Genomic DNA, 12,500 nt, shown 5'->3' with positions numbered 1-12,500 from the left:
TTTCATAGTAATAATGGCAATAGAAATAATAATATAATTATCATTGTCATTATATTTATTATTATTGTCATTATTATTTCTAAGATTATCATTACTGCTATTATCATAATTACTGCAATAAAAGCAATAATTAACTTTATTCCAATAATTTTCATACTAATAATGGCAATAGAAATAATATTATCATTGTCATTATAATTATTATTATTGTCGTTTTATTTCTAAGATTATCATTATTGCTATTATCATTATATAAATAGTTATGGTGATAAAAATAGCAAGAATAATTAACATAATAATTATTATAACTGCAATAATGATGACAATAATAATGATAATGATGATGATAATGACTATAATGATAATAATCATAAAAATGATGACACTAATGATTATGATAATAATTATCATTCAGTCCGTTTAAAATGAAATAATAGCTAGAAGTAATAAATCCCAAAAGTCGAAAAAAACGGCAAAATCTAGCGTATTACAGCCTTTTCAGAGAAACTTCGAAAAAAACCTTTTCGCTTTTTAATCATGCCGATAATGTCTGTAATGATGATAATCATAAGAATAATGACAATAATGATGATAATGATGACAATAATCATGGAGTCTATGTATAATGAAATAAAGGCTAAAAGTAATAAAATCCCAAAAGTCGAAACAAAACGGCAAAATCAAGCGTATTACAGCATTTTGAAAGAAAGGTCGAAAAAAAAACTTTTTCGCTTTTAAATGATAATTATGATAATTTTACCATTGATTCATGTAAGTAGGATGATTTTCATGGTAAGTCTTTTATTTATGATGATAATGACAATAATAATAATGATAAAAATAATAGAATGATAATTATAATGATAATTTTCATAATTACTTCAATAATAGCAATAATTTATTCTATTCTAATCATTTTCATACTAAAAATGAGAATAGAAATAATATCATTATTATTGTTATTATGATGAGTATTATTGTCATTATTTCTAAAATTAACATTATTGTTATTATCATTAAAAATAGTTATAATGATGAAAATGACAGTAATTATTAGCATAATAATCATTATAACTGCAATAATGATAATGATAATAATGATAATAATTTTCATACTAAAATGAGAATAGAAATAATATCATCATTATTGTTATTATAATGATTATTATTGTCATTATCATTTCTAAAATTATCATTATTGTTATTATCATTAAAACATATTTATAATGATGAAAATGACAGTAATAATTAGCATAATAATCATTATAACTGAAATAATGATAATGACAATAATGATAGTCATGACGATAATGAATATATATAAATTTTATGATTTTTATGGCAATAGAAATAACAATAATATCATTAATATTGTTATTATAATGTGTATTATTGTCATTATTATTTAAAAAAAATCATTATTGTTATTATTATTTTAAAAGTAGTTATAATGATGAAATGACAGTAATAATTAGCATAATATTAATTATAACTGTAATAATGATAATGATAATAATGATAAGCATGACGATAATGACTATAATGATGACAACCATAATAATAATGACAATAATGATGATAATGATGATAATAATAATAATGATCGTATAGTCCATTTATATTGAAATAAAGGCTAAAACTAATAACATCCAGAAAGTCGAAAAACGGCAAAATCGAGCGTATTACAGCCTTTTGAGGGAATGGTCGGAAAAACGTTTTCACTTTTAAATGATAATTATGAGGATTTTAACATTAATTCAGGTAATTATGATGATTTTAACATTAATTCAGGTAATTATGATGATTTTCATGATAATTCCTTTATTATTAACAATAATGATGATAATTATGATGATAAATACAATAATAATAATGATAATAATGAAATGATAAGTATAATGATAATGAAATGATAAGTATAATGATAATTTTCATAATTACTGCAATAATAGCAATATTTTCCATACTAATAATGAGAATAGAAATAATAACATTATTATTCTTATTATAATAATTATTATTGTCATTATTATTTCTAAAAATATCATTATTTTTATTATTATTATAAAAATAGTTATAATAAAAATGACAGTAATAATTAGCATAATAATCGTTATAATTGCAATAATGATAATGATAATAATGATAATCATGACGAAAATGATTATGATGATAATAAGAATAATGACAATAATGATGATAGCGATGATAATAATCATAGAGTCCATTTATAATGAAATAAAGGCTAAAACTAATAAAATCCCAAAATTCGAAAAAACGGCAAAATCTACCTTTGGAGAGAAAGTTCGAAAAAAACTTTTTCGCTTGCAAATGATAATTATGATGATTTTAACATTAATTCAGGTAAGTTTGATGATTTTCATGATAATTCCTTTATTATTAACAATAATGATGATGATTATGATGATAATGACAATAATAATAATGATAATAATAAAACGATCATTATAATGATAATTTTGATAATTACTGCAATAATAGCAATAATCATTTTTTTTCTGATAATTTTCAAACTAATAATAGAAATAATAATAATATCATTATTATTGTTATTATAATGAGTATTGTTGTCATTAATATTTCTAAAATTATCATTATTGTTATTATCATTTTAAGGATTGTTACTATGATGAAAAAGACTAATAATTAGCATAATAATCACTATAACTGCAATAATGAAAATGATAATAATGAAAATCATGATAATAACTATAATAAAAATCATAAGAATAATGACAATAATGATAATTATGATAATAAGAATCTCAGAGTCGAAAAATCCCCTTTTTGCTTTTAAATGATAATTATGATGATTTTAACACTGATTCAGGAAATTATGATGATTTTCATGAAAATTCCTTTATTATTAATAATAATGATGATAATTATGATGATAATGACAATAAAAAAAATTGATAATAAATTGATAATCATAATGATAATTTTGATAATTACTGCAATAATAGCAATAATTAACTCTACTCTAAAATTTTCATACTAATAAAAAATCGAAATAATAATATTATTGTTGTTATTATAATGAGTGTTATTGTCATTATTATTTCTAAAATTATCATTATTTTTGTTATCATCAGTTATAATAATGAAAATGACAGATTAACATAATAATCATTATAACTGTAATAATGATAATGATCATCATGACGATAATGACTATAATGATGATAATCATAAGAATAATGACAATAATGATGATAATGATGATAGAGTCCAATTATAATGAAATAAAGGCTAAAACTAATAAAATCCCAAAAGTCGAAAAAAAACGGGAATATCTAGCCTTTTCAGAGAAAGATCGAAAAAAACCCTTTTCGCTTATAAATTATCATTATGATGATTTTAGCATTAATTCAGGTAATTATGATGATTTTAACATTAATTCAGGTAATTATGATGATTTTAACATTAATTCAGGTAATTATGATGATTTTAACATTAATTCAGGTAATTGTGATGATTTTCATGATAATTCCTTTATTATTAACAGTAATGATTATGTATGATGATAATGACAATAATAATAATGACAGTAATAATAAAATGATTATTATAGAAATAATTTTTATGATTACTGATATAATAGAAATAATTAACTCTATTCTGATAATTTTCATACTAATAATGACAATAGAAATAATAATAATATCATTAATATTATTATTATAATGAGTATTATTGTCATTATTATTTCTAAAATTATCATCATTGTTATTATCATTTTAAAAGTAGTTATAATGATGAAAATTACAGTAATAATTATCATAATCATTATAACTGCAAGAATGATAATGATAATAATGATAATCATGACGCTAATGACTATAATGATGATAATCATATGAACAATGACAATAATGATGATAATGATAATAATAATCATGGAGTCCGTATATAATAAGATAAAGGCTAAACTAATAAAATCCAGAAAGTCGAAAAAAATGTCGGAAAAATGATAATTATGAGGATTTTAATATTAATTCAGGTAATTATGATGATTTTAACATTATTTCAGGTAATTATGAAGATTTTCATGATAATTCATTTATTATCAACAATAATGATGATAATTATGATGATAATGACTATAATAATAATGATAATAATAATGAAATGATAATTATGATTTTGATAATTATAGCAATAATAGCAATAATTAACTCTATTCTAGTAATTTTCATAATAATAATGAATATAAAAATAATATCATTATTATTCTTATCATAATAATTATTAGTCATTATTATTTCTGAAATTATCATTATTGTTATTATCATTTAAAAATAGTTATAATTATGAAAATGACTGTAATAACTAGCATAAAAATTATTATAACTGCAATTATGATAATGATAATCATGAGTATAATAAGTATGATGATGATAATCATAAGAATAATGACAATAATGATGATAATGATGATAATATTAGTAATTGAGTTAATTTATAATGAAATAAAGACTAAAACTAATAAAACCACATTAGTCGAAAAAAGGCAAAATCTAGCGTATTACAGGCTTTTGAGGGAAAGGTCGAAAAAAAACTTTTTTATTATTAACAATAATGATAATTATGATGATAATGGGAATAATAATAATGGCAATAATAATAATAATAATAATAATAATAATAATAATAATAATAATAATAATAATAATAATAATAATAATAATAATATATATATAATGACAATAGAAATTATAATATCATTATTATAATGTGTATTATTGTCATTATCATTTCTAAAATTACCATTATTGTTATCATTATAAAAGTAGTTATAATAATGAAAATGACAATAAAAAATAGCATAATAATCATTTTAACTTCAATAATGATAATGATAATAATCTTAATCATGACGACAATGACTATAATGATAATAATCATAAGAATGATAACAATTATGATGATAATAATGATAATAATAATCATAGATGATAATTAGGATGACAACGACGAGAATAATAATAATGATAATAAAATGATAATTGTAATGATAATTTTGATAATTACTGCAACAATAGGGATAACTAACTCTATTCTAATAATTTTCATACTAATAATGACATTAGAAATAATAGTAATATCATTATTATTGTTATTATAATAAGTATTATTGTCATTATTCTTTCTAAAATTATCATTATTGTTATTATCATTATAAGAATAGTTATAATGATGAAAATAACAGTAATAATTAGTATAATAATCATTATAACCAATAATGATAATGACAATAATAATCGATAATGACTATAATGATGATAATCATAAGAATAATGACAATAATGATGACAATGATGATAATAATCATTGAGCCCATTCATAATGATATAAAGGCTAAAACTAATAAAATCCCAAAAGTCGAAAAAAGGGCAAAATCAAACTTTTGAGAGAAAGGATATAATACCCTTTTTCGGGTTTAAATGATAATCATGATGATTTTAATATTAATTCAGGTAATTATGATGATTTTTATGATAATTCCTTTGTTATTAACAATAATGATGATAATTATGATGAGAATAATAATAATGATAATAATAATAAAATGATAATCATAATGATATTTTTTATAATTACTGCAATAATAGCAATGATTAAGTCCATTGTAATAAATTTTATACTAATAATGACAATAGAAATAATAATATCATTATTATTATTATAATGAGTATTATTGTCATTATCATTTCTAGGATTATCATTATTGATATTATAATTATAAAAATAGCTATAATGATAAAAATGACAGTAATGATTTGCATAATAATCATTATAACTAATATAATGATAATGATAATAATGATGATAAAGATGATAATTATAAGAATGATGACAATAATGATGATAATGATAATAATAATCATAGAGTCAATTTATGATGAAATAAAGGCTAAAATTAATAAAATCCAAAAAGTCGATGAAACGGAAAAATCTAGCGTATATGATAATGACAATAATAATAATGATAATAATAATAAAATGAAAATCATAATGATAATTTTGATAATTACTGCAATAATAGCAATAATTAACCCTATTCTAATTATTTTCATACAAAAAATGACAATAGAAATAATAATAATATTATTATTATTGTTATTATAATGATTATTATTGCCGTTATTATTTCTAAAATTATCATTATTGTTATTATCATTATAAAAATAGTTATAATGATGAAAATGACAGTAATAGATAGCATGCTAATCATTACAACTGCAATAATGATAATGATAATAATAGTAATTATGACGATAATGACTATAATGATAATCATAAGAATAATGACAATAATGATTATAATGATAATAATATTCATAGGAAATAAAGTCTAAAACCAAAAAAATCCCAAAACCTCGTAAAAACGGCAAAACCTAGCGTATTACAGAGAGAAAGATAAAAAACCCACCTTATTCGCTTTAAAATGATAATTATGATGATTTTAACATTAATTTTGGTAATTATGATTATTTTCATGATAAATCCTTAATTATTAACAATAATAAGGATAATTATGATGATAATGACAATAATAACAATGATAATAATAATAATACGATGATACTACTAATAAAATTATAATTATAATTATAGTTTTTATATTTACTGCAACAATAGGGATAACTAACTCCATTCTAATAATTTTCATACAAATAATGACATTAGAAATAATAATAATGTCATTATTATTGTTATTATGATGAGCATTATTGTCATCACTATTTCTAAAATTATCATTATTGTTATTATTATTATAATAAACTTATAATGATGAAAATGACAGTAATAATTAGCATGATAAGCATTATAACTGCAACAATGATAATGATAATAATGAAGATAATGATGATAACGATGATAATAATAATAATTTATAATGAAATAAAGGTTCAAACTAATAAAATCCTAAAAGTCGAAAAAATGATAAAGGTCGAAAAACCCACTTTTTGCCTTTAAATGATAATTATGATGATTTCAACATTAATTCAGGTAATTATGATGATTTTCATGATAATTCCTTAATTATTTAAACAATCATGATAATTATGATGATAATGACAATAATAATGATGATAACAATAAAATGATAATTATGATAATAATTTTGATAATTACTGCAATAATAGCAATAGTTAACTCTATTCTAAAAAAATTCATACAAATAACAATTAAAATAACAATAATATCTTTATTATTGTTATTATAATGACTATTATTGTCATTATTATTTCTAAAATTATCATTATTGTTATTATCATTATAAAAGTTATAATAATGAAAATTTCAGTATTAAGTAGCATAATAATGATTATAACTGCAATAATGATAATGATAATGATAATAATGACTATAATGATGATGATTATTAGATTAATAAATATAATGAAGATAATAATAATCATAGGGTCTATTTACAATGAAATAAAGGCTAAAACTAATAAAATACCAAAAGTAAAAAACGGCAAAATCTAGCGTATTACAGCATTTTCAGAGAAAGGTCGAAAACACCTATTTTTCGCTTTTAAAGGATAATTATGATTTTAGCAGTAATTTAGGGAATTATGAGAATTTCATGATAATTCCTTTATTATTAACAATAATGATGATAATCATGATGATAATGACAATAATAATAATGATAATTATAAAATGATAATGATAATTTTGATAATTACTGCAATAATAGCAAAAATTAACTCTTGTCTAATAATTTTCATACAAATAATGAGAAAAGAAATAATAATATCATTATTATTGTTATTATAATGAGAATTATTGTCATTATTTCTAAATTTATCATTATTGTCATTATCCTTATAAAAATAGTTATAATGATGAAAATGACAGTAATAATTAGCATAATAATCATTATAATATCAATAATGATAATGATAATAATGATAATGATAATAATGATAATCATAACGATAATGACTATAATGTTGATAATTATATGAATAATGACAATAATGATGACAACAATAATGATAGAGTCCATTTATAGTGAAATATAGGCTAAAACTAATAAAATCCCCCCCCCCCCAAAAAAAAAAAACGGAATAATATAGCGTATTACAGCCTTTAGGAGAAAAGTCGAAAAGAACCCTTTTTCGCTTTTAAATGAAAATTAGGATTTTAACATTAATTTAGGGAATTATGATGATTTTCATGATAATTCCTTTATTATTAACAATAATGATGATAATTATGATGATAATGACAATAATAATATTGATAATAAAAATATTATATTTATAATGATAATTTTGATAATTACTGCAATAATAGCAATAATTAACTTTATACTGATAATTTTCATACTAATAATGACAATAGAAATAATAATATTATTATTGTTATTATAATGAGTATTATTGTCATTATTATTTCTAAAATTATCATTATTGTTATCATTATAAAAATAGTTATAATGAAAATGACAGTAATAATTAGCATAATAATCATTATAATTGCAATAATGATAATGATAATGATAATCATGACGATAATGACCATAATGATGATAATCATAGGAATAATGACAATAATGATGATAATGATGATAATAATAATGATAGAGTCCATTTTTAATTGAATAAATGCTAAAGCTAATAAAATCCTCAAAGTCGAAAAAACGAAAAAATCTATCATAATTAATTATGATGATTTTAATATTAATTCTGGTAATTATGATGATTCTCACGATATTTCCTTTATTAATGATGGTAATTATGATGATAATTACAATAATAATAATGATAATAATAAAATGATAATTATAATGATAATTTTAATAATTACTTCAATACTAGCAATAACTAACTAATAATGACAATAGAAATAATAATAATATCATTATTGTTATCATAATGAGTATTATTGCCATTATTATTTCAAAAATTATCATCATTCTTATTATCATTATAAAAATAGTTATAATGATGAAAATGACAGTAATAATTAGCATAATAATCATTATAACTGCAATAATGATAATGAAAATAATGATAATCAAGACGATAATGACTATAATGATAATCATGACGATAATTGCTATAATGATGATAATCATAAGAATAATGACAATAATGATGATAATGATGATAATGATCATAGAGTCCATTTATAATGAAATAAAGGCTAAAACTAATAAAATCCCAAAAGTCGAAAAAACGGAAAAATCTAGCGTATTACAGCCTTTTGAGAGAAAGGTCGAAAAAAAACCTTTTCGCTTTTAAATGATAATTATGATGATTTTAACATTTTAAGGTAATTATGATGATTTTTATGATAATTGCTTTATTATTAACGATAATGATGATAATTATGATGATAATTACAATAATAATAATGATAATAATATTGAAATGATAATGATAATGATAATTTTGATTATTACTGCAATAATAGCAATAATGAACTCTCTTCTAATAATTTTCATACTAATAATGAGAATAGAAATAATAATATTATTATTGTTATTAGAATGAGTATTATTGTCATTATTATTTCTAAAATTATCATTATTATTATTATCATTATAAAATAGTTATAATGATGAAAATTACTGTAATAATTAGCATAATTATCATTATAACTGCAATAATGATAATGATAATAAGGATAATCATGACGATAAAGACTATAATGATGATAATCATAAGAATTATGACAATAATGATTATAATCATAAGAATAATGACAATAATGATGATTATAATAATCATAGATTCAATTTCTAATGAAATAAAGGCAAAAACTAATGAAATCCCAAAAGTCGAAAAAACGGCAAAATCCAGCGTATTACAGCCTTTTGAGAGAAAAGTCGATAAAACCTCTTTTTTCGCTTTGCAATGATAATTATGATGATTTTAACATTAATTCAGGTATATATGATGATTTTCTTGATAATTCCTTTATTATTAACAATAATGAAGATAATTAATATAATAATAATGATAATAATATTAAAATGATAATTATAATGACATTTTTTATAATTACTGTAATAATAGCAATAATTAACTCTATTCTAATAATTTTCATGCAAATAATGACAATAGAAATAATAATATCATTGTTATGATTAGTATTATTGTCATCATTATTTCTAAAATTATCATTATTGTTATTACCATTATAAAATTAGTTATAATGATGAAAATGACAGTAATAATTAGCATGGCAATCATTATAACTGCAATAATGATAATGATAATAATGAGAATCATGACGAGAATTATTATAATGATGATAATCATAATGATTAATTACGATAATGATGATAATGATAATAATAATCATAGAGTCCATTTATAAAAAAAATAAAGGTTAAAACAAATTAAATTCCATAGTTGAAAAAACCGCAAAACCTAGCGTATTACAGACTTTTGAAAGAAAGTTCGAAACCTCCCCTTTGCCGCTTTTAAATGATATTTATGATGATTTTAACATTAATTCAGGTAATTATTATGATTTTCATGATAATTCCTTTATTATTAATTTTGAGGATAATTATGATGATAATGACAATAATAATAAGGATAATAATAATAAAATTATAATTATAATGATAATTTTGATAATTAGAGCATTAATAGCAATTATTAACTCTATTCTAATAATTTTTATATAAATAATGTCAATAGAAATAATAATATCATTATCATTGTTACTATAATGAGCATTATTGTCTTTACTATCATTATTGTTATTATCATTATAAAAATAGTTATAATGATGAAAATTGCAGCAATATTTAGCATAATAATCATTATAACTGCAATAATGATAATGAGAATGAGAAACATGACGATAATGACTATAATGATAATCATAAGAATAATGGCAATAATGATGATAATGATAATAATAATCATAGAGTCCATTATAATGGAATAAAGGCTAAAACTAATAAAATCCCAAAAGTCGAAAAAAACGGCAAAATCTAGCGTATCACAGCCTTTTGAGAGAAAGGTCGAAAAAAACCTTTTCGCTTTTAAATGATAATTATGATGATTTTAACATTAATTTAGGTAATTATGATGATTTTCATGATAAATCCTTTACTATTAAAAATAATTATGATAATTATGATGATAATGACAATAATAAGTTAATAATAATAAAATGATAATTTTAATGATAATTTTGATAATTACTGCAATAATAGCAATAATTAACTCTATTCTAATAATTTTCATACTAAAAATGAGAATAGAAATAAAAACATTATTGTTGTTATAATGAGCATTATTGTAATTAGTATTTCTAAAATTATCATTATTGTTATTATCATTATACAAATATTTAGAATGATGAAAATGACAGTAATAATTAGCAAAATAATCATTATAACTGCAAGAATTATAATGATAATAATGATAAACATGATAATGACTATAATGATGATAATCATAAGAATAATGACAATTGCAGCAATATTTAGCATAATAATAATTGTAACTGCAATAATGATAATGAGAATGAGAATCATGACGATAATGACTATAATGATGATAATCATAAGAATAATGACAATAATGATGATAATAATAATCAAAGAGTCCATTTATAATGAAATAAAGGCTAAAACTAATAAAATCTCAAAAGTCGAGAAAACTGAAAAATCTAGCGTATTACAGCCTTCTGAGAGCAAGGTCGAAAAAAACTCTTTTCGCTTTTAAATGATGATTATGATTTTAAGATTAATTCAGGTAATTATGATGATTTTCATGATAATTCCTTTATTATTAATAATAATGATGATAATTGTGATGATAATGACAATAATGATAATGATAATAATAATAAAATGATAATTATAATGATACTTTTGATAATTACTGCAATAATAGCAATAATTAATTCTATCAAAAAAATCATGCTAATAATGACAATTAAAATAATAATAATATCATTATTATTGTTATTATAATGAGTATTAATGTCCTTATTATTTCTAAAATTATCATTATTGTTATCATTATAAAAATAGTTATAATGATGAAAATGACAGTAATAATTAGCATAATAATCATTATAACTGCAATAATGATAATGATAATAATTATAATCATGACGATAATGACTACAATGATAATAATCCTAAGAATAATGACAATAATGAGGATAATGATGATAATAATAATCGTATAATCCATTTATAATGAAATAAAGGCTAAAATTAATAAAATCCCATAAGTTTGAAAGAAAGGTCGAAAAAAAACTTTTTCGCTTTTAAATGATAATTATGATGATTTTAATATTAATTCAGGTAATTATGATGACAATAATAATAATAATGATAATAATAATAAAATGATAATTATAATGATAGTTTTGATAATTACTGCAATAATAGCAATAATTAACTCTATTCTAATAATGTTCATACTAACAATGACAATAAGAATAATATCATTATTATTGTTATTATAATGAGTATTATT

This window comes from Penaeus vannamei, chromosome 12, assembly GCF_042767895.1.
Source record: "Penaeus vannamei isolate JL-2024 chromosome 12, ASM4276789v1, whole genome shotgun sequence".
Lineage (NCBI taxonomy): Eukaryota > Metazoa > Arthropoda > Malacostraca > Decapoda > Penaeidae > Penaeus > Penaeus vannamei.
Note: the sequence above shows the minus strand (reverse complement) of the source record.